At 44.2% G+C, this 27,580-nt stretch overlaps 1 protein-coding gene across 4 annotated transcripts in view; it reads left to right on the forward strand.

Moving 5' to 3' along the window:
* The window catches only part of LOC118152121 (uncharacterized), a 275,375-nt gene that overhangs the window by 234,905 nt on the left and 12,890 nt on the right, over positions 1-27,580 (forward strand). For all 4 annotated transcript variants that reach the window (XM_078367789.1, XM_078367790.1, XM_078367792.1 and 1 more), the window contains one exon: positions 20,046-27,509. The gene's annotated coding sequence lies outside the window, so the exon portion shown is untranslated. The remainder of the gene's footprint in view (positions 1-20,045; positions 27,510-27,580) is intronic.

Genomic DNA, 27,580 nt, shown 5'->3' on the forward strand with positions numbered 1-27,580 from the left:
AACTTTCTCTCTGGCTGCCCTCAGCATTTTTGCCTTCATTTCAACCCTGATGAATCTGATGATTATGTGCCTTGGGGTTGCTCTTCTTGAGGGATATCTTTGTGGTGTTCTCTGTATTTTCTGGACTTGAATGTTGGCCTGCCTTGCTAGGTTGGGGAAGTTCTCCTGGATAATATCCTGAAGGGTGTTTTCCAGCTTGGATTCATTCTCTCCATCACATTCGAGTACACCTATCAAACATAGATTAGGTCTTTTCACATAGTCCCATATTTCTTGGAGGCTTTGTTCATTTATTTCCACTGTTTTGTCTCTAATCTTGCCTTCTCATTTTATTTCATTGAGTTGATCTTCAGTCTCTGATATCCTTTGTTCTGCTTGGTCCATTTGGCTATTGAAACTTGTGTATGCTTTGCACAGTTCTTGTGTTGTGTTTTTCAGCTCCATCAATTCATTTATATTCTTCTCTAAGCTGTTTATTCTTGTTAGCATTTCATCAAACCTTTTTTCAAGGTTCTTAGTTTCTTTACATTGGGTTAGCACATGTTCTTTTAGCTCAGAGAAGTTTGTTATATAACCCACTTTCTGAAGCCTGTTTCTGTCAATTCATCAGACTCATTCTCCATCCAGCTTTGTTCCCTTGCTGGTGCAGAGTTGTGATCACTTGGAGGAGGAGAGGCATTCTGGTTTTGGGTGTTTTCAACCTTTTTGCACTGGTTTCTTCCCATCTTTGTGGATTTATCTACCTGTGGTCTTTGTAGTTGTTGATTTTCAGATGGGTTCTCTGAGTGGATGTCCTTTTTGTTGATGATGAAGTTATTTCTTTCTGTTTTTTGGTTTTTCTTCTTACAGTCAGGCCACTTGGCTGTACAACTGCTGGAGGTCCACTCCAGACCCTGCCTACCTGGGGCTCACCTTGGCAGCTTCAAAATGGTAAGGGTTGCTGCCAGTTTCTTTTTCTGTTATATTTGTCCCAGAAGGATACCTGCCAAATGTCAGTCTGAGCTCTCCTTTATGAGGTGTCTCTTTGGATATGTGGGGACGGGAAGCTGCTTGAGGAGACAGTCTGTCCCTTATAGAAACTCAAGTGCTGAGCTGTCAGCTCCGTTCTTCCATTCAGAGCAGCTGGGCAGGTGTGTTTAAGTCCGCTGCAGCAGAACTCATAATCACCATTTTTTCTCCAGTGCTCTGTCCTGGGAAGGTGGGGCTTTATAAGTTCCTGACATGCTGCTGCCTTTTTTCAGAGATGTCCTGCACAGCATGAGGTAGCCTAGTCCCAGTCTGCCAGCAGAGGCATTGCTGAGCTGCCATAGGCTCTGCCCAGCCTCTGTGTGAACTTCCTTGTAGTTTTGTTTATAGGGGTATAGTTAGAACTGCCTCGGTAAAGGCAGTCTGCCTCAGTAATGGTGGACTGTCTTGATAATGGCAGACTGCCTAGTGGTGGACTGCCTCGGTAATGGCAGTCTGCCTTGGTAATGGCAGGCTGCCTCAGTAATGGTGGACTGCCTCTGTAATGGGGATCTGCCTCAGTAATGGAGGACTGCCTCAGTAACAGTGGACTGCCTCGGTAACAGCGGACTGCCTCGGTAACAGTGGACTGCCTCGGTAATGGTGGACTGACTCAGTAATGGCGGACTGCCTCGGTAATGGCGGATGCCCTTACCCCCACAGAGCTGGACCATCCTGGGTCCAGCTGTGCTTGCTATGAAACTCTCAATCCAGAGCATTTCAGATTGATGGTTTTTGTGGGGGTGGGACCTGCTGAGCCAGATCACCTGGTCCCCTGTTTCAACCCCCTTTTTTTCAGTTGAATGGGAGACTCTGTCTCCCAGGTGTTTCAGGGGCCAGTTGAAAAGGGGTCCAGATTTGTGTGAGTTTTCGTGCAGAGACTCACTGGAGACTTGTGATGCTTTTCTGCCCAGGAATCTCCTGGTCTGGGGGTGGTAAAAATTCATTTGGAAATGAGTTTGGTGGCTCACGCCTGTAATCCCAGCACTTTGGGAGTCCGAGGCATGCAAATCACCTGAGGTCAGGAGTTCAAGACCAGCCTGGCCAACATGGTGAAACCCCGAATTTACTAAAAGTACAAAAATTAGCTGGGCATGGTGGTGCACACCTGTGATCCCAGCTACTCGGGAGGCTGAGGCAGGAGAATAGCTTGAGCCTGGAAGGCAGAAGTTTCAGTGAGCTGAGATCACACCACTGCACTCCAGCGTGGGCAACAGAGTGAGACTCCATCTCAGAAAAACAAAAAACAAACAAAAACAAACACAGTGCTGTCAAGTGCGCACTGAGGCAGGATCTTCCAACACTGCCTTTCCAGAAGCAGAGAGGAGAGGCACAGAAATTTCAGCAGGGTTAAAGTCTCATCCTGCAACCATGTTTTCAGGAGTCTAGACGGTTCAATAGATGGGTAAAGTCACAGCACTTAGTCATGTTAATTAGTTACATTATGTAACATATGATAAGTTATATATTAATATGTAATATAAATATATTATGCTAATCCATTAATATATAACTGCATTATATTATATAATTAATTACATTAATTATTTTGATATAAAAACAACACCTTTTAATATATTAAATACTCTGATCATAACAGTGAGAGAGAAGACACATCGTACAACTGAAATTATAGTCATTTAAATTAAGCTTTGGAAGAACATAAAACTTTTCAATATCAACTATTTTTTGTGGCAACATCTTTGTTTTGATTTATATATTTCATTTTAATTTTTTAATTTTTTTGATATACTATTAATTGAAATAAAAATATAAAATTGGATATGTAGTATGATACCAATTTTGTAAAGTCAATCCATATATATTTAAATGTATGTCTATAGAAAGACTAGAAACAAGCCATCAGCTTGTTGCCAACAGTTATAGGAGTAATTTTAGTTTTCTTTATCATATACTGAATTTTCCAAATTATTTTTATAATAAAAAATAATGTTTTTAAAAAGAAAGTAACTATTTGGTTGTTCTGTACTGTTGTGGAAAATGGGAAATACTACTGAAAACTATTTTACATTTCGGTGTTAATTTATCTTTCAAGAATATTCTATATCTGATGTGATTGTGAATGAGGTCTGCCTTAATGTCAGAGGAATTTAAAAAATAGAATCATGAATTTTGCTGTTGTCTGTGAGCACTAGATGGTTTCTCTTTCACATATTTCTTTACAGATGAGAAAAATGATCCCCAAAGGGACCACCTTTCTTTCCCTAAAAATCACAGCTCATCAGAGGCTGCTCTGTTGGGGTTCATGGAAAGCTGGCTGTATTTCTAGTTTATTACTATGTGACAAATCACCACAAGTAGTTGCTTAAAACAACATACCTGTTATCTCACCGTTTCTATTGTCACGAATCTGGGTATGACTTACCTGGGTCCTCTGCTGCAGAGCCTCTCACAAGGCCTCCGTTTAGGTGTTGACCAGGTCTCATGTGAAGCCTCAATTGAGGAAACATCTGCTTGCAGTCTCACACAGCTGGTGGCAGGATTCAGTTACTTCTGGGCTGTTGGACTGAGGGCCTCACTTCCTAGCTGACTGTTGGCTGGAATTTCTCCCAATTCCTTGCCATGTAGGTCTGTCTGTCCAGCATGGTATCTGGCTTCATCAACGCCAGCAAGAGAGGACGTCTACTGTCAAGATGGAAGCCACAATCTTATGTAGCTCAATCATTGAGATGACATCCCACTGCCTTTGATATATGATATTAGACAGACACAGCCGCTGTGTCAGCCTACACTCAAGGTGAGGGGATTCCACAAGGGCTTAGACACCAGGTGACGGGGATCATCGACGGCCTTCTTAGAGTCTGTCTACCACTCAGGCTTCCCAACAGTCTCGCAAAATTATGGCCAGATGCTATGTTTGCAACAGAACTATTTGTGTAATGCAGCAGTGAAGTGGCACTCTTTCACTTTGTATCTGTGTATGTGTAAGCAGTTCTTAATGCATAGGAGATGCTAGTGCAGGTTTGTTCAATTTTTTATTCATTTATTCATTTAACAAATATACATCTTGTGCTAACTAGGTGTCAGGTAGCTTTGTAGGTGATGGGGCTGTGACAGCAAAACGAAGTCCTTGCCACCATGGAACTCACACTCTAAACAAGGAACTTACACCCTAAACAACTTACACTCTCAACACTCTAAGTAATGCGCCACATCAACAGGGAAATACACACCAGTTCTCCCTATTGGTGAGTTCTGCATCTGCTGATTCACCCAGCCATGAATCAAAAATATTTGCAAAGAAGGCCTTTTAACCCGTATTGAACACGTACAAAGTTTTTCTTTTTTTATGCTGTAAATGACACAGTAACAATGATTTGCGTAGTGTTCACATTGTGAAAGGTACAGCAAGTGATCTGGAGACGATTTAAAGTGCAGGGAGGATGTGTACAGGTTACGCCAAGTACCACACTGTGCATGTCAGGGACTTGGGTGGACACTGAGTAGACAGTGAGCAGGGATTCTGGTGTCTAGGGGAGGTCCTGGAGCCAGTTTCTCATGAATACTGAGGGATAACTGTGTGTTGTGTCTTGATACAATGAATATACAAGCAGGTAACAGTAACTGACAAGAGGCAGAAGGTGAGGGAAAATGAAGGGGCTGCTATTTGTACGTTTATGTGGGATGATCGAGGCAGACCCCACAGAGGGAATATTTATCAGAGACGGAAAGTACAGGAAGCAGTCCTGAGAACATGCAGACCAAGAGAGCTCGCGGCGGCCACAGGAGGGGGCTTGTCAGATCTCATGGCCCCTGGGAGCCGGTGACTGTTAGCAGATGGCCAACAGCCAGCCGCCACCCTGCAGTCTACCACTCTCAGCCAGTAACCAAGCACCGTGGGGTATAAAGGCAGGCCTGCTGCAAGGACATGAAGGACCCCTCTTCTGGGTGGGCAGCCTGGGCTGGAGGGTTCTGCAGTTTCAGACTTTGCCTGCTCAGCCTCGTTTTCCCCACAGGTATTTCTCCCAAATAATTTCCTGCATGTCACATACCATTCCGGTGTTTGCTGCTCCGAGGACCCAGACACACACAATGTTCCAGCAGAGGCTGCACAAATGGAGCTTGGCATTTCTGAGGAGCATCAAGGAGGCCAGTGCGCGTTCCTGGACAGGACAGAGGGAAGAGGGAGATGAGGTCAGAAATGTACTTGAAGTCCTCGCTGAAGAAAAATAGTTGACTTGCTTATGATAAAACCCTTGTTGTTAAGCAAGAAATACAAAATGTTAGACAATGGCGTCTGTGTTGGATACAGAATTTAAAGGAAGGGCGTCACACTGCCAGTACCTTCCAATCTTCCCAATAGTAGCACTCAGCACATCTGTCTAGGTAGTAAACCTGAGTGGCCCATTAAATTTTGATGTATCCCATTAAGGAAACTTATGGCCTTAGTTCAAAGGGCTGTTGCCATTGTGTCTGTGAGCGTGCCGCTGCAGAGTGCATTTCATGCAGATCTGATAGACTGTAAGGAGTGACCCTGCTTAATCAGCTACTTAGATCATTGGGCATTTACTTGAGACTGACCACAGACGCCTTTTTCTGAGACCATTTCACAGCTCTAACGTTTAACTGAAATAGCACTTAACAGATGCCAGGCACCAGAGAGCACTAAGCATGCTACGTTACTGATGATGGGATGAAGGACACGGGTCTTACAAGGTGTGTCCATCTAGATGCTCCTAATGACCAGAAGAGACTAGAAACTTTCTTTTCAGGAGTTTGTAGCTTAGATTCTTGTTTCACCACAAAGTGTCAGCTTGACATAGCCTGGACTTGACAGTGCTTTCCACAGGGCACTTAAAAATGCCTTTATTGCCTCTCTTTTACCTCCATAAACCATGACAGGTCTTTGCCCGGCCTCTGATAAGCAAGAGATTAGAAAATCCCTTTAAACTTCAGAAACGGAGAAATGCTCAGTCAAGCGATAAAAGCCGCAGAAATTAGTCTTGAGTATTATCACTGTGTATCAATTGAAGTCAGAGGAAGAGCTCTGCATTCATCCAAAATTCTCTTTATACTAATTGGGTGCTCTTCAAAGGTGTAATTTCCATTTAAAAATTACTTTGGAGTACAGGAATGACAATAGATTTTTAATGTCTTTTAATTTCTCTCGATGTTTCTCACCTTTCATTAGCACTTTCTTATTTAACCAATGAACCACAGGACTTTGAAGGACTTTTCCTCTCCCACAATTAAAATCCTGAACAGACACTAAGCTCACCTGGAAAACTTGTCTCGATGATGAGAGAAAGACTATAATAACTAAAATTTTGATTGCATGGATTATCAATTGTCTGAAGCTCCGTTTCAGATGAGATGCCAGCAGAGCCGTGAAAGACGCTAGACCCATCAGACATGCTTGCCCTTTAAACCTTCACTGTCACTGTGAGGACACCCCCAGGTGCACCTGCTGTCTAGTGACAGACATGGAACACAACTAAGTCACTGCAGTTGTGTCAACTGAGGCTGTCCTACACCAGCTGGCAGCCTGCCAGTCATTAGGCCAGGAAGATGAGGAGACCTCTGAGCTGAGCACCCAGACACGTCAGCAATGGGGTTCATTGTTACGTGTCATTGAGATTTTGTGATGGTTACAGCAATAGCTGGCAATCCATGACTGATGCGTCGGAGAAGCCCATGTTTACCCGCACACACAGTCTTCGTGAAACTCCCAGTGACCACCGTGAAGCAACCTTACCTGGGAAGCGCAGCAAGCCGGGAAGTGTCCCCCACCATGAAGGAGGTAGAGCAGGACAGTTTTTTTTCCTGAACAGAAATATATTAAGTATGTAATGCTCATGGTTTAAAATGTAAATCTATGTAAACAAACTTCCCTCAGTAAAGGGAGCCTCCTGCAACCTGGGTTGAGGCCAGAGTTGGTATCTTTTTGGGTGGGGATGGTGGGTGTTTTCGCCTGTAGCAGTCTGAGATACGGAAGGAGGCATCCGAATGGTGGCTGAGGGAAGTCAAGGTTCCGTAAGCAGGCAGCTGACAACCGCCTGAAAGCCGCACACATGTAACTGGAGAAACAGCCTCCCCGGGCCCTTCCCCAGATGCAGTGGAGGAGAATAGGGCCCTTGGCCAAGGACTGAACTGAGAGTGTGACTTGTGTAGCTCTGGGAGATGCCCTGTTTCTTACGTCCTCCTTTTGTATTGTCTGAAAGCACAAGGAAGGCAAACACGGTTCTGCATGATCATGACTCGCTGACTCCACGGAGCAGGAACCAGCAGGCAGTTGGGAAAACGCATTTCCTCCTTGTAAGGCCGACAGCCTTGCTAAGAGCCAGATGAACAACACCCACCCCTCTCTATGCTGCTAACAGCTTATCAGGCAGAGCACATTACTCCGCATCTGGCTCCTCCATGCGGGCTCCCCTCGCCCACTTCTGCATTCTGCCCCCAGGTCTATATTCAGCACTAGACTATGCACTCTCAGCACCAAGCTATGCATTTGAACCTCAGCACTAAACTTTGCAGTCTCAGCGCTAAACTACACAGCTGAACCCTCGAAAACTGAAGAAATCCCGCCAAGCCTTACCCAATGGCAGCCCACCCCATGCATTCTAGGCCAGCCCCCCTCTAACCCCCATAAAACCCCCTGCCCTGAGAAGTCAAGCACGACTTCTCTGGCCCCCTTTCCTTAGGACCACAGAACCTCACCCAGGAGATAAATAAATTGGCATCTGATTGTTCTTATACTGGCCTCAGTTTCCTCATTTTAAACTCGGCAGTAACCATTACACTTCTCATCAAGGGTTAATTTTGTATGGTCCCTGAGAACGTATGTTTTCTTTGGAAGACATGCATGCACACTCGTCCCACCAAGTGTGACAGGTACATCAACAGGTGGAACACAGTTGGTTCAGATGGGAGTCCTGCCTGCAGGTGGTGTGCCAATCCTGGGCAGTCTGCAACACCAGGAGCGCAAGAGCCCCCGCTGGCTCTTCAGGGCTTGATGTAGGTGTGGCCACCACTTACCATCTTCTGAGACCTGCCACTGTCCTCCTCTGCCCAGGGCTCATTCTATCCTGAATTTCTGCCATTTGGAGAAATGATTTTTTGAGACTCAGAGGAACCAGGTCAGAAATCTCAGGTCCATCGTCACGGACCCTGCCCTGGTCATAGGTGCTAAGTGCTTCAGGGAGGGTTAGTTTCTGACCGTGTTCTTGTGCATGTACCTGCCTCGTGTTGCAGCCAGTAGGAACCAGAAATGGGAAGGGGACTGACTCATCTCCATCCTTCTACTTATGTCTTGGAGGAGGTATCTCATTCATGTTTCACAGCAAAGGGGGAAGTGGCTCCTGGAAGGACAGGGAGTGAGCACCGAGCAGGAGAGGCCCAGTCTTTCTTTCAAAGTGTTTGAACCCATACCCACTGGTCAGAGTCATTCTAGAAAGGGTTGGCTGGGATTTTCTGTGGCGTATGTGTCCTTAATAGCTTGGTGCCTTAACCCCAAAGCTTGTTCCTCCTTCATACTACGCATCCACCAGTGGTCTGTGGGGACGCTACTCCAGGTAGCGACTCAGGAATGGGTGGTATTGGAGGGTGCTTTCCTGGCGACTGTGGCAGGGGAAAGGAGTGTGGTGTCCTTTGTGGGAGGCCACACATGTCACTTCCACTCGTGATTCCTGCTCGACTTGGATGAACAGGCTGTCTGCACAGGGTCGGGCGTTCCAACCAACTTCTACAGATTTTGTAACTGAGGACTTGACGTCCATTAATCATAGAGCCAAACTAGTGGCCAAAGGTGTCGACGTCACCCGTCAGTCCTGCTTTTGAGGTAGCGTAAAAACCATGTCACAGGCCCTCCGTCCACAAACCCCAGCTGTGATTCGTTTCCCGCCCAGCAAAGGCCGTCCCTGCTTTGCGACTTGTCTCCGCTGTGGCAGTGGAGGGTTAGGTCCTTGCTTCCTGAACTCCTGCCTCCCGTCCAGTCCTGGTTCTGCCTGGTAGCCCCATGTGTCATGGCGGTGCCCCTTTTTCTTGGGAACTGTAAGAAATAAGCGCTTGTTTCAAAGGCAGTTGTTCCTCTCTGTGCCTGTCACCTTCCCACACCTGAATAAAACAAATCCCAAATTCAAATCGTAAAACATGGGGAATGCAAGCTTGTTATATGAGCAGAAGACGTGGAATATGTGTGGGCTACACTGATGGCTGCGGCCTCAGTCCCCACAGTGCTCTGGGGATGCTGCATGATCTTTGCTGGCACTCCCTGCCTGCATGGCTCTTGCCTGCCATCCCTGGACCATAGGCGGTTATGATTGTTGAGTGCAATAATTCCTCAACTGCTTTGCTATCTTGCCTCTTTATTGTAAGTAAACACTATAATATGTGTTAAGATTTTCATATTCTGTGAAATGAGAAAGGGGGTATGATATTACTTTTAAGGTGAAAACCAGGACACAGAGACCTGGCTCCCACATTCCGTGGCTTCCCAGGGCTCGGTCATTCTGCCGCAGGTCTCACAGTGGCATCTTCAGAAAACCACGGTGCCAGGAAGTTGAAATCATATCTGAATCCAAATAAGACATATTCAGACTACTTGTGGCTCACGATCTGAAGTCTAAGGTTTATTCTGAATTTGTGGAGACAGCATTGGTAAATACATATGCTTTTTTTAAATGAAGGGTCCAAAAATATGGCATTTCCCTAAGCATCAAGTCGGACTGAGAAATTGGTACCATTGCTTTTGATTCCAGGGGAGCTAGGCAAAACTTCATGAGCTTGTTCTGGGACCCCGATCTGAGTAGAGACCTTGAAGCCTTCAGGACACAAAATTCCACTTGGCGGCATGCTGCCAATAACAGAAAAGGCAGAATACTGAGCAAGCCAACTGCCTGCCCACCGGAGACAGTGCTCTCGAGAGCGTGGCGAGGCTCCCCGCCAGTGCAAGTCCCTCTTTCAGCCTGAATGACTTTCTCCTTCTCAGTGTGCACCCTTCTTGACATTAAAGACATTATCCCGTGGAGCTTCCCCTGAGCAAAGCCTCCTTTTTCAGCTCCTACAGCTTGGCTGGTGCTGCTCAAGAGAACCCCACAGTCCTGGCATCTGGTTTCCTTCTGGGAGGCATCTGCCCTGCTAAAAGAACAGAGAGAACAGGATCCCTGAAGCTCTGATTCTTAAGAGAAAGCGACATGACCTTGGCTGAGTAGATCTGCTCACAAGAGGCTGAAGGAGAGGCCCCACGGCTGCCTACAGAAGTGTGCACAAACCACGATGCTGCAATGGAAAGAAAACCCTCCGAATACAGTGCAGATCCCCGGCGTGAACAGAAAACCCTCCGAGTACAGTGTAGATCCCTGGTGTGAACAGAAAACCCTCTCGTATGCTCTGCGTGCCCCCGACAGCGCACTGCATGCATAACTACACGCTGCTCTGGTCTCCGAACAGGGAAATGACTGGAATTTTTAACGCCATTGCTGGGATTTCCTGTGAGAGCTGATGCCCACGTTCTGCCACGTGCCGGGTGTCATTTCCTCTAGTTGTTTTCAATAGTCCACTCCACCGTTAGCATCTTTCAGAAAAGTATTGGCAGATTGCTTTCCCTAGAGAGACTAGAAGAGAATGAAATCCCATGATTTCATCTCTTAAAAGTTGAGAAACAAAAGTCAAAAACATCCAAATTTGAGGCTGCCTTTCCTAGTTTACACATGTTAACGTCCACATGATGTCCAGAAGTAGTTACCTATCTCATGTTTATAAAACTGAATCACAAACTTTAAGAAAATTGTTCTGGCTTTCGTTATTAATGTTCTCAGGACACTTGACATGAAATTTCTGTTTTTCTGTAAAGCCAAGTTTCCAAATATTTGGAGAAACCTCAAATAGGTCTACAAAGTTCTGGTGAGGTCAGAATAATCAGAGGACGAGGCGTGACTAATGAGGAGCGTGGATTTTGTGCTTCAGAGGCACTGAGCATTGATTAAAGGCCATTAGGGTGGATTCTGACCAGGTGGCAGTGTCCCCTGACTTCACAGCAGTCTCTCTTTTGCAAAGAGAGGGCGTGCTTTGCCTCAGGCTTATGGAAATAATGTAGTGGGATCTCAAAACGTGTGATGTTCCCTTCACAGCTGTAAACATTCTGAAAAGCATTTAGTCGCTAGATCTTTCTTCTAATATAGATTTTAAAAATGGTTTTTGAGATCACTCTTGCTTTCATGATTTGAAAAGGCATTCCTTAGAGAAATAAGGCAAAAGGAAAACTAAGATTGGCATTTGTCCAGGGTGCCACAAACATTTCTAGAACATTAGATAATCACTTGGCCTGCTTTGTTACAAAGTGTCAGCTTTGAAGTGGAACTGGTTTCGGGAAGACCCACTTTGACTCTGATGATCGGCCCGCAGAGGTTTCCAAGGCAGACGTTTACACCCAGGAGAACCCCTCCCATGGTGACCCGACGAAAAACAGCTCAGGGTTGAGCTCTCAGGACTCAGCTCTGCCACAGGCCACATTTTCCTCCGAGTTTCAGAGAACGACGCACCCTTACACACAAGGCTAAATTTCTTGAGTTAAGATTGTGAAAGCTGATTATCCAGACTGGGTCATTCTTACCATACCCAAGTAAATCAAAGAAAAGGGGGTCTGAGTAAAAGGCACTCAGGGTACATAACATCTCCCTAGAAATGCTGTCCTCCACAAGTCTGGGGGCTGAAACCACCTGTTATAACCAGAACACTTTTATCTGTAGCAGGAGAGATAACAGCTGCCAATCGAGGTCTCGTTTTGCCCACCACAGTCACCCACCAATAAGACCTTACCAGCCCCCAGAATGTTGCTAATGTCGAAGAAATTTCTCCTATTACCACACAGAACATTCCTCTTTTTCCAGCCTTCTCTTTGTTCTTCGGACATACCGAAGACCACCCTGTCTGCCTCCACGTCATGAATCCAATTCTCTCCTTCCCTTTGCCAACCATGTGTACTGTAAGGAGCAGATAAGACGGCACCGGTCAAATGGAAATCTTATTTTTATAAGAAGATGAGGGTGGGTTGGCCAGCCTTTGCCGTTTGCTGTGTAAACCTCACACCTAATCAGACCAATCCGTAAGCTCTACGTGAATCAGGCACCGCTCCTCAAGTCTGCCTCTGAAACCCGGCACACTCCTGGGCCCGCTGGTCTTCCCTTTCACAACTCTTTCTCTCATTAGAGGCAGGGCTATTCTCCTTTCTCTCTTTTGCCTATAAAACCTCTGCTTCTAAACTTTCTCTGTGTATCTGTGTTCTAACTCTTCCTGGCACAAGACAGGTATTTACACCAGACAAGGACTCTGCTTCCTTAGTAACTTTCTGTATGATTTGTTGAGCCTTATGTGATATGCACTGAGTCAGGCGCTGAATACAAACAGTTGAATTTGTTGTAATTTCCTAAAAATCTGGGAGAACTTCCTTTGGGCTTGACCCTTCCGATTGAAGACCAGCTGACACTTTAGGCGTTTCTCTGTAGACTGACTCACTGAGTAAATAGCCAGGAAGGAGGTCTGAATGTGGGGTCAGGGAGGCTCCGCTTGCAGTTGGCGTGCAGTGGGAGAGAGGCTTTCACCATGAGCCTCTCCACTTGAGGTTCATTTGCGTGGGACATTCCTCTCCCAGTCCATCTTCAGGAGGAATCTGCCGTGAGTGAGGGCAGAGGGCAGGGCTGGAGTCTCAGCGCTATCTGCCCATCACCGCCATCCCCAGAGCCAGATTCCCAACCACTACTTAAGGCTTTGCCTCATGTTGCACATCCCCCACTCACTGATCATCCAGGCCTGGGAAGCCTCTGAACCTTTTCCATTTCAGGGCTGTTTGTGCTGTTTCCTCGGCTTCAAGTTAGCTCCTTCCTAGAGTATCAGGAAGTCCTCCCTGTTTAGACCCGCCCTTCTGAGAGGCCTTTCCTGCCCCTCTCGGTCAGTCCCATTTTTGGTTTACATGGCACTTTCATCCATTTTTATTGATTATTTGTCTATTCAGCACCTTTTTTTCTGTTGTTGTGTTTTATTTTTTCCATTAGAATATAAGCAATGAGAAGGCAGGGCTGGGTCAGGCTTCTTGCTATTACATTTGCAATATTTATCTTGTAGGCAATTAATAAATGTGAATACATTACCTTCAATGCTATGAACTGTAATAGCTGCATTCCCTTCTTCACACAATTGTCCCACGGTCAACATGAGCGTGTATGTGAGTTTGGGTTCTATTTTTCATAGCATTTCCCATAAGATGATTAATTGGGGCAGTGTATTGACCACCAGAGAAACGTGTGTGCATGTGCGTGTGTGTGTGTGTAGGAGTGTGAGACACACACACAGATTTCTTTAAGGAATTAGTTCACATGATTATGGAGACTGCAAGTCCAGAGTCTATAGGATAGACCAGCAGGCTGGAGACCCCGGGAAGGGCCTGTGTGGCACTTCTGAAGGCCACCTGCTGAGGGAGGACAGTTTTTGTTCTATTCAGGCCTTCAACTGATTGGATGAGGCCCACTCACACCACAGAAAGCAATCAGCTTTACTCAAAGTTCACTGACTGAAGAATTAATCATATTCCGAGACACCCTCACAGAAACTGAACATATAATAATATGTGACCAGAATAGTGTTTGACCATGTATCTGGGTGCCATGGCCTTGGCAAATGGTCACATAAAATAAGTCAGCACAGACAATCTGAAACTTGAATACTGACAGACTCGTCCTAAAGTCAGGACATCTCATCATCCAGGTGGGAATGTAACTAGGAGTGCCAGCGTCCCCAGCTCCCTCCCGGTTCCGCGGAGGTTCTTAACCTGGCTAACCCCAAGAATGGGAAAAAGGACCCTGGAGGTGCAGTGAGTTTGCTGTTCGAATAAATATCATGGACCCAACGAGTTTTGTGGAAAAGCGATTTATTAGGCTGAGAGAGAGAGAAAAAAAGAAAGACAGCTCCCACATTGTCATGGGAGGGGACCCAGAGAAGGAATCCCTTTAGGTAAGGAGCATCTGTATTTTAACCCGAGTTACTCCCTCCCCATTCATGTTCTCCTCCAATGAGAGGAGTTCTTTCAAACTTCCTCTGCAGTGACTGATCTTTTACTTTGATACCGGATTGGCTGCTTGGTCCCCAGCTCTGAGTTACTCTGGCCCCTCCTCCCAGAACTTTCCGAGGGCTTTCTGGACAAAGGCCCCACCTGGTTTTCCCCACCCAGCCCGCATGAGGGACACCCAAACAAAGGACTTTACTTCTGAAACCCCTCGGTTCCTGGATGGAGGCGTGGATCTGGGAAACTCCTGCCTTTGAAACCACGCCCCTTAGGGACCCCTTGTCACGTTTCCCTAAGACTTGTCATTTTAAGCAGGTCTCTGAGATTCAGATGCAGATTCGTATGTGTAATAGACAGATCAGTCTAAATCCAGAACTGGCAAACTATAGCCCCTGGGCCAGATCCAGACCCTGCTGCTGATATGTGGCAGCACAGGCTGAGAATCGTTTTTATGGATGAACATTTGGGATTAATTTGGTTCTAGGGAACTGACTTTGAACTTCCAATAAGCAAAATGTTATCGCCTCAAGGAATTCCATTTATCTCATTTGTAGGCCTGTAATATCAAAACAAGCAAATAAAGACTAAATGATGATGCCATAATTTGAATTTTGTTAAGAAAAATCTTGTGGAAATTTGTTTTATCTCTTCTTTTATTAGTACCTACACAATGTGTTTGATTTTGTCTTGGCTCACGAAGCCTGAAACATTTACAATCCAATCCTTTATAAAAAGTTTGCCAGCCCTTCGTCTAAATGCCTCACGTCCTCGAGTCATGACATTCGTGTGCCGAGGCTCCTGTGAAATGTCACACCTTATAGGAGGCATTCATCGGGTGAGTCTCTGGTAAGCTTTTTGTTTACAGAGCAACGTCTTAGATGAAATGAGTTTTGAGGTATTTGGGGAAGTAGAGTCATGGGGCATGGGGAAAGACTCCCCACTGCAGACAAACGTTCCCTACATGTCTGCCCTGATCCTACACCTTTGTGCCTTCTGAAAACGAAGACTAGCCAAGGAAACCCCAGTGATGCTCTCACCTGCTGCTCAGGACCATCTTCACGCTGTTGCAGACATACCTGGTTACGTTCTCTTGCTCAGCCATGGACTCACCCGTCACTTGCTGCAACTTCCCTGTCTTTGGAGTTGGTGCTGGTCTTTGAATTATTTCTTTGGCTGTAACTCAGTCATATCTGACTTGGATTCAGGCCAGCACGCATAGTGCTACTGCTCCTACTCCTCCCTTCTAGCCGGACCTGCTTCAAATACTTCAGGATTCAGCCTCGCAAACCGCGATCCAGCTCAACACTCTCTCTGGACAGGTGTGTCTTCCAAATGCCGCAGGCAGAGGAAGCCGAGAGGCTGAGTGGGCCTCTCATTTGAGGGTCTGCTTTTTCTAGGGCAAGCTGTTCTTTTCCATATCTTGTTTATAAGAAAGAAAGGGATGTGCCTAAATTGTCCCGGGCACTACGTTAGGGCTCTACCTAGATGGCCAGGTTGCTTTCACACTTTTGAGATTAATAATTGCATTTCAAACTCACGGAGCCATTCCGGTTTGACAGCAAGTGCCCATACAGATAATATTTGGAGTCCGTGAGAAGAGAGGTTTTGCAAATGTCTTAGACGATAAATCAGCAACCACGTGAGAGATCAGTTTGCACTGTGCCTCAGTTTTCCTTCCACTGTAGGCTTTTTTTTTTTTTAATTTTTTATTGCATTTTAGGTTTGGGGGTACATGTGCAGAACATGCAAGACAGTTGCATAGGTACACACATGGCAGTGTGTTTTGCTTTCTTTCTCCCCTTCACCCACATTTGGCATTTCTCCCCAGGCTTTTACTAACCCGAGCGGATTACAGCTTTGAATTCGTAAATTAGCCCGAGGCACAAATAGCTGTGAAAGTTGTTTGGTTGAGTGTTTTGGAATTTGAATGCTTAACAAAAACTTTGCAAAATCCTGTGAAATTTCTTTCTTTCTTTTTTTTGTTTTTTGCATTTCATTTACATCGGCTTATTTGTTCTTTCTGACTTTAGTCTTATTTTCAAACCTGCAATTCAGGCCACCCGGCTCTGTCACTGGCTGGAATTCCCAGGAACCAGTGCCCCTATGATAGAGGTTTGTGTGCCCTCCCCGGGGACCCAGTGGGCATCACGAGGTTCCGCCTCCCCTTCCTCAGCCAGCCCTGGAGTATGTTGGAAATAAAACAGAGAACTAAAGAAAGTGGAGAAACTGCCGGCCTGACAGCAACTCCATGCAGGAAAGGCGGGTGGCGCCGGGCAGTGAGCTGAGTCTCGGGGTTCTGGAAAGCTCCAAGGACTGAAGCAGGAAGCCAGCACCAACGGGAACGTTTTGCTGGAGGAAAAGCCTGAGGAGAAATTTTATTTTCTGCTTCTCAAGTAGATTTGGAACATTGCTGTTCCTTTCCATTATAAACAGATTTTTCTTCCAATGCTGATATTCGCGGAGGCGTTTAACTCCTGTGTTTTTAAAAAAGAAGGGGATAAATTCAGATGCCAAAAACACTATTTGCAGTTAATTTACACCCATATTAGAGTAATCACAAATTCTGACAGTGATTGTAATTGTAATGCTTACTTCACATAGGGATTTAACTCTTTCTACTGAATTGATCGTAAACTGAGCTTAAAGGACAGTCACTTCCTGGATGTTGGTCGGGTGCCTCTTTCTCCCTAGGAGACTGCTGGTTTCTGGCCTTCGGTTCAGATTGATTTGTGCACAGTCTAACTCCTTGTGTTCCCCATCAAGTGAGCCCCACCCACATACTTTATCGCTTTTTGGCGATGCCATGGTTCCTTCATTACCTGGACTCAGAAGCTGGCTCTGCTTGTGATTTCTCTCTGTGCTCTGTCTTCCGTGCCTTTTGCGTTTCCAAATCATGTGAGTCTCCCCAGTGCCCCGCTGGCAAGTCCATCTCCGTAACCGCCCTCCCTCCCTATTCCTCGTGGGCTGCCCTTCCAGACTGCACGTGTCGAGGTGGCTCTACTTCCTCTCACATACGTTAAACACCGATCCACAGAGCTTTCCTACGCATTAAGCATGATTCTCCTCATTTTATAGATGAATCAGCTGGGACACAAAGGACTTGATGGGCTTGTCCAGTGAACACCGACAGTTAAGTACTGAGGCCAAGACTGGTACCGGGCACCTGGAGAGCAGGCTGCCCGGCTTGCTGTTCCCAGTGGGTTTTCTCTTTAATGCGCATGCAGACCCCTGGCTTTGTTCACTGCTCATAGCCAGGAGCTATGGACAAAGGCGTTTTATTACCCAGAGGGATAAGTCAGTTTGTTCCCACCAAACAGTCGGGCTGCTTACGCTCGTGGCCCAATACCGACATGCAGATAAACTGGGAAAGAAGAGAGCTTGTTTCTGTAACCGGGTACAAGGAGAAGGCCTGGAAAATATCGCCAGACAACTCAAAATGACAGCGTTTCCAGAGCTTATATACCTTTTAAGCTTTGTGTCTATGTGTACATGTGCCTTCATCTAAAGACATAGTGATTAACTTCTGTAACTAAGGGATGAGCTGAGAAGCCCTTCCTTTGGAGCCGCAGTAAATCTATTAATAGAGCTGGGTCCAGGTGATTACCTTTCTATCTTGTCTCCTGCTGAATCATGGAGGTTAGGGGAGTTCCTTCAGAGCCCCAATAAAACATTGCTGTGAAGGTCTGGGGAGTTTCTTCAGCCCCCAGTGAAACCTGGTTTAATCCTAAGCAGGTCCTGTAAAGAATTCCTTCATTATCCTGTCATGCTCCAAGGCCCGGGAGAGGCCTGGGCAGAACTCTTGGTGGGCTTTTGCTACATGTAAGGACACTGGTTCTGTCAGCTTTTAGTAGGTAGCTTAACCACTCAGTCAGTGCGGAGACAGTTGTGACGGAGGCCTGCCTGTCCAGCTGTTGGTGAGAGCTGGCCTGCCGCAAAAATCTCCTTGGCTGCTATAAAACAGCCTCTCCAGTCTGCCTAATTGCCTTATCTGGTCTCTGTCACTCTCTTCAGCTCCTCAAAACCTCGGCTCCAGGCAGATGGGACTGTTTTGTCCCTCAGCTGCACCCACACACACATGTCCTCCAAACCTCTGCTCAGACAGTACCTCCGCCCAAGATGCCTTTCTTCCTCCTGCCGGAGTCCCTCACTTTCATGGAGTCGTTCCTGTCTGCTCACACAGATGGATGCTTCTGTGTGACAGGTGTGGCTCTTTAATTCAGATTGATTTGTCCGGAATTGAATTCCTCCTTTTCCTCATAGAGAGGCCCCCACGTGCTGGAAACAGGAAAGGACTCCATTTCCCAGACGCCCTGTGGGTGACATTGGGAGCCTGTGACTGTTCCGGCCAGTGGTGTGTAGGTGGAATGGCAACTACTTCCAGAGAAGACACTACTGTCTTCTTTCCTCCTGTGGGAATCCAGGAACCCACACGTTCTAGGTGGCAGAGTTACAGCCTGGAAGCAGCTCCTGTCTCTGAGTTAGCTCTCGGAGGAGACCCACCAAGTAGGGCTGCTGAAGGGGTGATGAGTTTGCATGAGGAAGACATAGTTTTATCTGAAGTCACTGAGATTGGGGGTTGTTTGTTACAGTGGCTAGCGAACATTGCACTGACTGATTTGGCCTGCCTGCCTGGTTTGGTGTATGTCCCCATTGGATTTCAGAGTTAGTGACTGCAGTGCCACTTACGTTTTACTTTTCTCCCCACCCCCATTTCTTTTCACATGTTCTCCTTTCTTTTCTTCATTCCCCATTTAATTTTTTGTTCTCTCATTTTCCCCCCACTTTTTTGAGGTCCCTATTTAATCTTAATTGAGAAACCACTCAAGGGACATATTCTATTAATTGCAAACATTTAATAAAAGATGGTCTGAGTTTTCAAGAAAGTGACTGTTTAGTAAGAATTTTATAGTCTAGTAGTTGCTAACAATGTAAGCCTTTTGTTCCTCCATAACCCAGTGTCTGGGCAAAACAAAGGCTCAGAGAGCAGTCACTGAATGCACATTAGAACCTTCCAGGTTCTCAACACTTCGCTGGTCTTGAACGACGTTGTAGGAATGGCGAGTTGGGGCCAAAAGTTACTTTCTGATCAAAGAGCCCATATGTTCATGGGTTAGGTAATAAATATGACTAAGCTTCCACAGCCCTATTGGCTGCAGCACGGAGGAGTGACAGACAGTCTTGATGTAGCGAGTACATGTGGATGGATGTCCCAGCTTATTTGCATAGCAAAGGGCTCTTCTAGGGCCACTGACTTTGTTCTCTGTGGACTCTCTGTCCTCTGGGGAGCAGATGGTGTAGATGTCCCTTCTTTCATCGATTTCCAGTGATATTCTTCCAAAGCACTATGAGATTTGTGTTTGGACATTACTCCGGTTTACATACTCTGGCCCTGGGACGATTTTTCATTGTCATGATGTCAGCCTCCGTTTTTATGCCGATGAGACAGTTATACCTGCTTTTGGTTTTTGACATCCCTTGTGTTTCTTCGTCTGGCAGGCATTAAATCATTAATGTTTCAAAATCACATGCAGCTGAAACTTTGTAAGACAGTATTTCTAGGGATGAGCTCCTCAAAATTGCAGAGACAATCCAGTCTTCTCTGTTGTCTTGGCTTTCACCGACCTCCAATCTTACTTCAAACCAGCATTGGAGGTTATCTTTGATTGATAATTATTTTCCCTGATCTCAGATGTATGAAAACCTGTCTTGTATCATGAAAACCTTGCTAGAATGTAGGCATTTCTCTCCATTACTAATGCAGGGAGCTTTTCAGTCATGATTTTTATCTTTCAGATTAAAATACGGGGAAACACGGCCCTTCCTGAAGGCTACCTCTGCAGCAAAAATAGTTCCAACTCGGCTCCTCGCTGACAGTCACAATACATCATTGCACCTCTGGCTAATTAGCAGCTTCTTCCCTGGTCTTATTTTTCTGCTATGGGGAGGTTTGCAAACTTTTTTCTCATGTCGGGCTTCCCTCTTACCTTACCAAGCATCCTAACTACTGAAGTTTATCTTTCCCCAGGGAGCCACTGCGGCAAATCCCACAGGAATCCCAGAGTGACTCTCACTGAACGATTTGGGAGAAAATCACGGAAAATGGGAAAGAAGAACGTGAGCAGCTGACCGTATGGCACACGTCCACACTCGGGGCAGGCGCAGCAGTGCCCTCTGATTCTCTCATTTCATTCTTCCTACAACCGTGCGAGCTACAGTCGGGTGAGAAATTTGGTGAAGAATTTAGGGATTAAATAACTTGCTAAAGGCCATATAGCTAAAAACCAGCAGAGATGGGTTCAAACGCAGATATGTCTGACTCTGAAACGCTGGCTTCGGTCACCATAAGGAATTAGGCAATTCTAACACTGATGCTGACACCAGAGCAAAGGCCCATTGAAAACATAAAAAGAACATTGTAAGTAACTAACAACAAGGTACAAGCAGATGTGATTTATGATGTGCAGCCACAGATTTGAGAAGCTATTCCTATTAATATCTTATTTGTCGTGAGTGTAAAACTTACGTGAGTAGAAGCACATTATTATATTTATTGTCACACAGAGCACGATGCAGGGTTTAGTGTGTATGAATCTGATTACTCTATGAGGCTGTGCCTGTCATTGGTGGTGGCTGGTCAGCAGTCTGAACAAACCATGTGCTGAAAATGGGGAGAGAGAGGAGGGAGACAGAGAGGAGAGAGAGAGGCGGGTGCTTGTAATGCACGGGGTGCAGGTCTAGCCTTCCCTTCATCCCCGGGATCTCTTCAGGGAAGTGGAATGGGGAAGTGGGAATGAAAGTCTTCAAGAGCCCACCAGGTAGGGAACGAGAGGAGTAAAAGGCACAGAGCATCACTGTCCTGCGTGGAAAGCCACACTCTGCCATGGGAATAGCTTCTCCTCTGCGGATATTTTGAGAGTTTGCATTCTTTTCTAATTCACGGTAGTAAATACGGCTCCCTCTTGACTTTCCCTCACGTTGTCTCCCATTCGTAATCCCTTCTGCCACGTCACATGTGCCTTCTCTTCCTTATCTCCATGTCCGAACCCCTCGGGAACTGTCATTTGTGAGTCCTTGGTTAATTGTCCTTTAATGTCTTTGTTTTTATATCTTTCTCCTATTTTAGAGGAATAGAACATAAGATAATATATACATAATATATATAAAAGTACATGCACACACACGTTGCACTGTATGTGAATAGGTAACATATAAAATTACATGCACACACATGTTGCACTGTATGTGAATAGGTAACATATATAAAATTACATGCGCACACATGTTGCACTGTATGTGATAGGTAACATATATAAAATTACATGCGCACACATGTTGCACTGTATGTGATAGGTAATATATATAAAATTACATGCACACATGTTGCACTGTGTGTGAATAGGTAACATATATAAAATTACATGCACACACATGTTGCACTGTATGTGAATAGGTAACATATATAAAATAACATGCACACACATGTTGCACTGTGTGTGAATAGGTAACATATAAAATTACATGCACACACATGTTGCACTGTATGTGATAGGTAATATATATAAAATTACATGCACACATGTTGCACTGTGTGTGAATAGGTAACATATAAAATTACATGTGCACACATGTTGAACTGTATGTGAATAGGTAACATATATAAAATTACATGTGGACACATGTTGCACTGTGTGTGAATAGGTAACATATAAAATTACATGCATACACATGTTGCAGTGTATATGAATAGGTAACATATATAAAATTACATGCGCACACATGTTGCACTGTGTGTGAATAGGTAACATATAAAATTACATGCACATACGTTACACTGTATGTGAATATGTAACATATATAAAATTACATGCGCACACATGTTGCACCGTATGTGAATAGGTAACATATATAAAATTACATGTGGACACATGTTGCACTGTGTGTGAATAGGTATCATATAAAATTACATGCATACACATGTTACACTGTATGTGAATAGGTAACATATATAAAATTGCATGCGCACACATGTTACACTGTATGTGAATAGGTAACATATAAAATTACATGAGCACACATGTTGCACTGTGTGTGAATAGGTAACATATAAAATTACATGCACACACATGTTGCACTGTCTGTGATAGGTAACATATATAAAATTACATGCACACATGTTGAACTGTGTGTGATAGGTAACATACATACATTACATGCACACACATGTTGCACTGTGTGTGAATAGGTAACATATAAAATTACATGCACACACGTTACACTGTATGTGAATAGGTAACATATATAAAATTACATGTGCACACATGTTGCACTGTATGTGATAGATAACATATATAAAATTACATGCGCACACATGTTGCACTGTATGTGATAGGTAACATATATAAAATTACATGCACACATGTTGCACTGTGTGTGATAGGTAACATATATAAAATTACATGCGCACACATGTTGCACTGTATGTGATAGGTAACATATATAAAATTACATACACACATGTTGCACTGTGTGTGAATAGGTAATATATAAAATTACATGCGCACACATGTTGCACTGTATGTGATAGGTAACATATATAAAATTACATGCACACATGTTGCACTGTGTGTGATAGGTAACATATATAAAATTACATGCGCACACATGTTGCACTGTATGTGATAGGTAACATATATAAAATTACATGCACACATGTTGCACTGTATGTGAATAGGTAACATATATAAAATTACATGCGCACACATGTTGCACTGTATGTGAATAGGTAACATATATAAAATTACATGCACACACATGTTGCACTGTATGTGAATAGGTAACATATATAAAATTACATGCACACACATGTTGCACTGTATGTTAATAGGTAACATATATAAAATTACATGCACATACATGTTGCACTGTATGTGAATAGGTAACATATATACAATTACATGCACACACATGTTGCACTGTATGTGAATAGGTAACATATATACAATTACACGCACACAGGTTGCACTGTATGTGATAGGTAACATATATAAAATTACATGTGGACACGTGTTGCACTGTATGTGATAGGTAACATAAAATTACATGCACACATGTTGCACTGTATGTGATAGGTAACATATATAAAATTACATGCGCACACATGTTTCACTGTATGTGATAGGTAACATATATAAAATTACATGCACACATGTTGCACTGTGTGTGATAGGTAACATATATAAAATTACATGAGCACACATGTTGCACTGTATGTGATAGGTAACATATATTAAATTACATGCACACATGTTGCACTGTATGTGATAGGTAACATAAAATTACATGCACACATGTTGCACTGTATGTGATAGGTAACATATATAAAATTACATGCGCACACATGTTGCACTGTGTGTGAGAAGCACTTCGACTCTGCAGTTGAAGGTACTTTATGAAGTCACAGAAGCTTCTCAGTTTGGCTTTGCTGTTTCTCAGATGACCTACTTTTCCGATCCTTTCTCAGCACTAGCGCTGGAATGTTTTTCCAAGGATTTTTGATTGTTACTAAAAAACTATTACACTCCTCTTCTGCTTTAGTAAACAGATGACAATCCAAACTTTTCTTACTATTTCGAGTCCACAATCACAACTGCTGCTCCTATGCTCTAAATGCGGGGTTTTGGCTGATTCTACCATGTTGTTCCCTTAAATAACTTCTGGATTAATTTTTTTTCATTGGCTTTTTTCCTCACACATGTACAATTAGAGTGAGCAGCTGCACAGCTGTGGCATCGCGATGCTACTCCTCATCTATCAAAGTCACCATTTCCCCAAGAGTAAAGTCCTGTTCTCAGCCATCCCTGGTGCTAAGTCCCGCCGGCTTCCGCCTCAGTCAGCACCTGCTGTGTCTGACGCCCTCCCGGCCCGCGTCCACTGCTGTCGTCATGGCACTCGGCTATTCGCCTTATTTTTCTCCTTGACTTCTCCCTGGGCTGATTTTTCCCTTCCCTGTATCATTTAAACATATTTGGTTCCCCCTATTTTATCCTATTCTGTCTCTTCCTCCACTTGACAGAAACATTCTCCCTCAAATGGGCACTCAGGACTTCTCTTGAGCCTGTATGTTCTCTGTGATTTTTGTGCTTCTATTTATGTTCACTTTTGCTAAATAATTTCTTCTGGAGTCTAATCAGCAGCATTTCCTCATGCAGTGCAACCTCTGTCTTCATTTGGGGATGGAGTGCTCCCCCACAGTAAGCTTCCGTGTCTGGCCGTCCAGCGGCTGACTTCAAGGGGGGCCTCCAAGGGGACTCCATTTTGGTCTTCCCACTATCTTACACATTTGCACAGTGAAGAGGGATTGTTCCTGGCCCATCAGTCTGAGAGGGGAATTCTGGTATATTGCATCTGACCCTTCCATTTACATCCAGTTTCACTCGGGCTGATGACACCACTTCCTAATTGACGTAAACTGATCCTGGCTCTACTCACGCTCTCTGTGCCTTTCACCTTTGAAATTTCTGTTATGGGAGTTTGTGAAGTAGCCATTTCTCAGAGGCAAAGACGGCATTGCCTTAGAAATCCTGAATGCTTTTTTTTAGAAGGGCTTTTACAGTTTCATCCTTGGAATGCTGCTGTCCATTGAAGAACAGCGACTCACTGGTGGAGACACACGAGTCTCACACTGCAGCTGATGTACAGTCACGTGTAGTTTGATGATAGGACATGTTCTGAGAAATGTGTCCTTAGGTGACTTCATCGTGCAAACATCAGAGTGTCCTTGCACAAACCCAGAGGGTGGAGCCTCTTACACACCTAAGCTGGATGATAATGTCTATTGCTCGTAAGCTACAAACCTGTACAGCAGGTGACTCTACTGAATACTGGAGGCAGTTATAACACAATGGTAAGTATTTGTGTATCTAGACATAGAAAAGGTACAATAAAAATACAGTGCTCTAATCTTACGGACCACTGCTGTACATGTGGCCTATCATCGGCTGAGACGCCATTACGGGCACGTGACCACATGACCTGTGTCGGAATCAAGACTAGACTCTAAGCCTCCCAAAAGCCGCATTGCCCTGCTACTTGTTTCAGTTTTTGCGGCTGTGGCGTGTCTTGTGTTATATTATCTACTTATATTCCCCTGAGATTTCTCTTGTGAAAACCTGTCCCTGGCTTTGTTCTTGGAGATGCTGAGCCACAATGTGTGACTTCCCCGTAATTTACCACCCCGCTCATTGCAGCCCTTCTGAGAGGCTGGAGAGAACGCTGTTTCTTTTTCCATTTTTTTCTACTGATATTTTGTAAAAAATGTAGGTAGGCTTTCCCATCTTAAACTGATTGCAAAATGAGAGGCAAGTAACAGCAAACTACCAGCCCCGGCCTCGTGTCCTTTCATGTTATTCTTCACTAAATGTGTCTGCCTGGAGGAATAGAGGCTCTGAGAATGCAGCTAGAGGCCCACCATGCCCACGGAGACAATGGTTGTTTCCTGGCCTTCTCTTTGATGGTGGGAAGCGTCTTTTCCAGATTCACCCATGATGACACAGACTCAAGTTTGAAATGCATCAGCACTTTCTGTCCCAAAACCTGCCTGTCTCTGGAATGACACATATTGTTAGTGTTGAGATAACACATATTGAGCCTTCATTTTTATTGCCGGCATCCTTTTATTGCCAAAAAGAGTGTGTGTGTGTGTGTGTGTGTGTGTATGTGTATGTATTGTGTGTGTTTGTGTGTGTGCATGTGTGTATGTATGTGTGTGCATTTTGTGCGTGTATGTGTATGTGTATGTGTTTGTGTATGTATGTGTGTATGTGTGTGTATTTATATGTGTATGTGTGTATGTGTTTGTGTGGTTGCATGTATGTATGTATGTATTGTGTGCCTGTGTGTGTATTGTGTGTGCATTGTGTACGTGTATGTGTATGTGTTTGTGTGTGTATGTGTGTATTGTGTGTGTATGTGTTTGTGTGTGTATGTGTGTATTGTGTGTGTATGTGTTTGTGTGTTCGCATGTGTGTATGTGTGTATATTGTGTGCATGTGTGTGTTTGTGTTTGTGTATATATGTGTGTATGTGTGTGTATTGTGTGCGTGTATGTGTTTGTGTGTGTGTATTGTGTGCGTGTGTGTGTGTGTTTGTGTCTGTCCAGGATGAGGGGAAGTGAGAAGAGGGTAGGAAGCAGAAGGAAGCAAAACACTTAAGATATATCACTGGCTTCAAAGTTAGTACAAAAAGAAGATTTTGGGTAAAAAGGTTTTTCTTTGCCAGAACAAATATTTGATTGCTTTAGTTATTCTAAAATATTCTATTTTCTTGTTGTATTTAGTAAATTCTGGGCAGTTCTACTTAGCAAAAGAAAATGAATCCAATCAGCATGACTCATAAGCTAGAGCAACAGGGTTGGAGGAAAAAATAATGTATGAAAAAAGTTAACCGAAGCATGATTTTAACTCATTTATAATAATTAATCAAACTCAATATCTGACTTTCTAATTAACCACTTTGAGGTTATTTGTCATGAGAGGGATGGTGGTGAAAGACATAGGTAGTACCTCATGTGCCAATCAGCCATTTATCTGACCAGTTAGCCAGAAAATTGATTTCATTAGTCATATAGCTTTACGGAACTACACTCATTTCCATATGAGTTTCGTTAGTCATATAGCTTTACGGCACTACACTCATTTCTTTGAGGTGTGATAGCACAAGAAAGAGAATATTCCTCTGCAGACTGAGGCCAATCTTCTGGTTTGCCCAGCAGGCCACTTTCACAGTGATGGTATTTTCAGAACTCTATGTCTGTAAGGTCAATGGGTGAGGTGGATTATGTCACGCAGGTCCCTTTATCTGTGTTGGGTGCTGCCCCAAGGTCAGCTGTGCTGCTCTGGTTCCTGTTTGGTTTATAGGCCAAGGCGTATCCTCTGTTCAGAGTCTAAGGTTTAATCTCTTTACCAGTAGAAACAGGATACCTTCTCAATTTTTAATTAAAAATAAAAGTTTAATTCTTTATTGAACTATCTAAATATGATAACCTCAATCAGCAATTAAAATTCCCCCAGTTTAAAAATTATATTGATTCCTGAGAACAAAATTAAAAATAAAAAAAACAATTTGCAACTGAAAGGGAGCTCTCAGATTCCGTCATAAGCTTCTGATCTTAAAGGTGAAAACAATGTAGTTAACACATACAGCACTGAAGATTCTGTTGTCTGTGTTTTGTATGTGTATGATGTGTGTGTGTGTTTGTGTATGAACTGACTCTTATAACCTGATGAGGTTGTTATGATTATTATTATCCCTGCTTTACAGATAAGAAACCTAGGTCTTGAATGATTCATTTACCTTCTGTGGTCAAAGATCTCGTGGTGGGAGCAGCAGAAGCAAATGCAAGCAGGTGGCGTCTCGAGGAGTGAGATCTCCAGCACCATGGAGGATATCAGAACACAGAGGGGCAAAGGATCGTGTCAAGGCCTCACTGCTGGTTGGTGGCAGCAAATTTTACTGCATATTAGAAATACATAAAGAGCAAAGTTTAAACAGCGTCATAATGGT

Source organism: Callithrix jacchus, chromosome 3, assembly GCF_049354715.1.
Source record: "Callithrix jacchus isolate 240 chromosome 3, calJac240_pri, whole genome shotgun sequence".
Classification (NCBI taxonomy): Eukaryota; Metazoa; Chordata; class Mammalia; order Primates; family Cebidae; genus Callithrix; species Callithrix jacchus.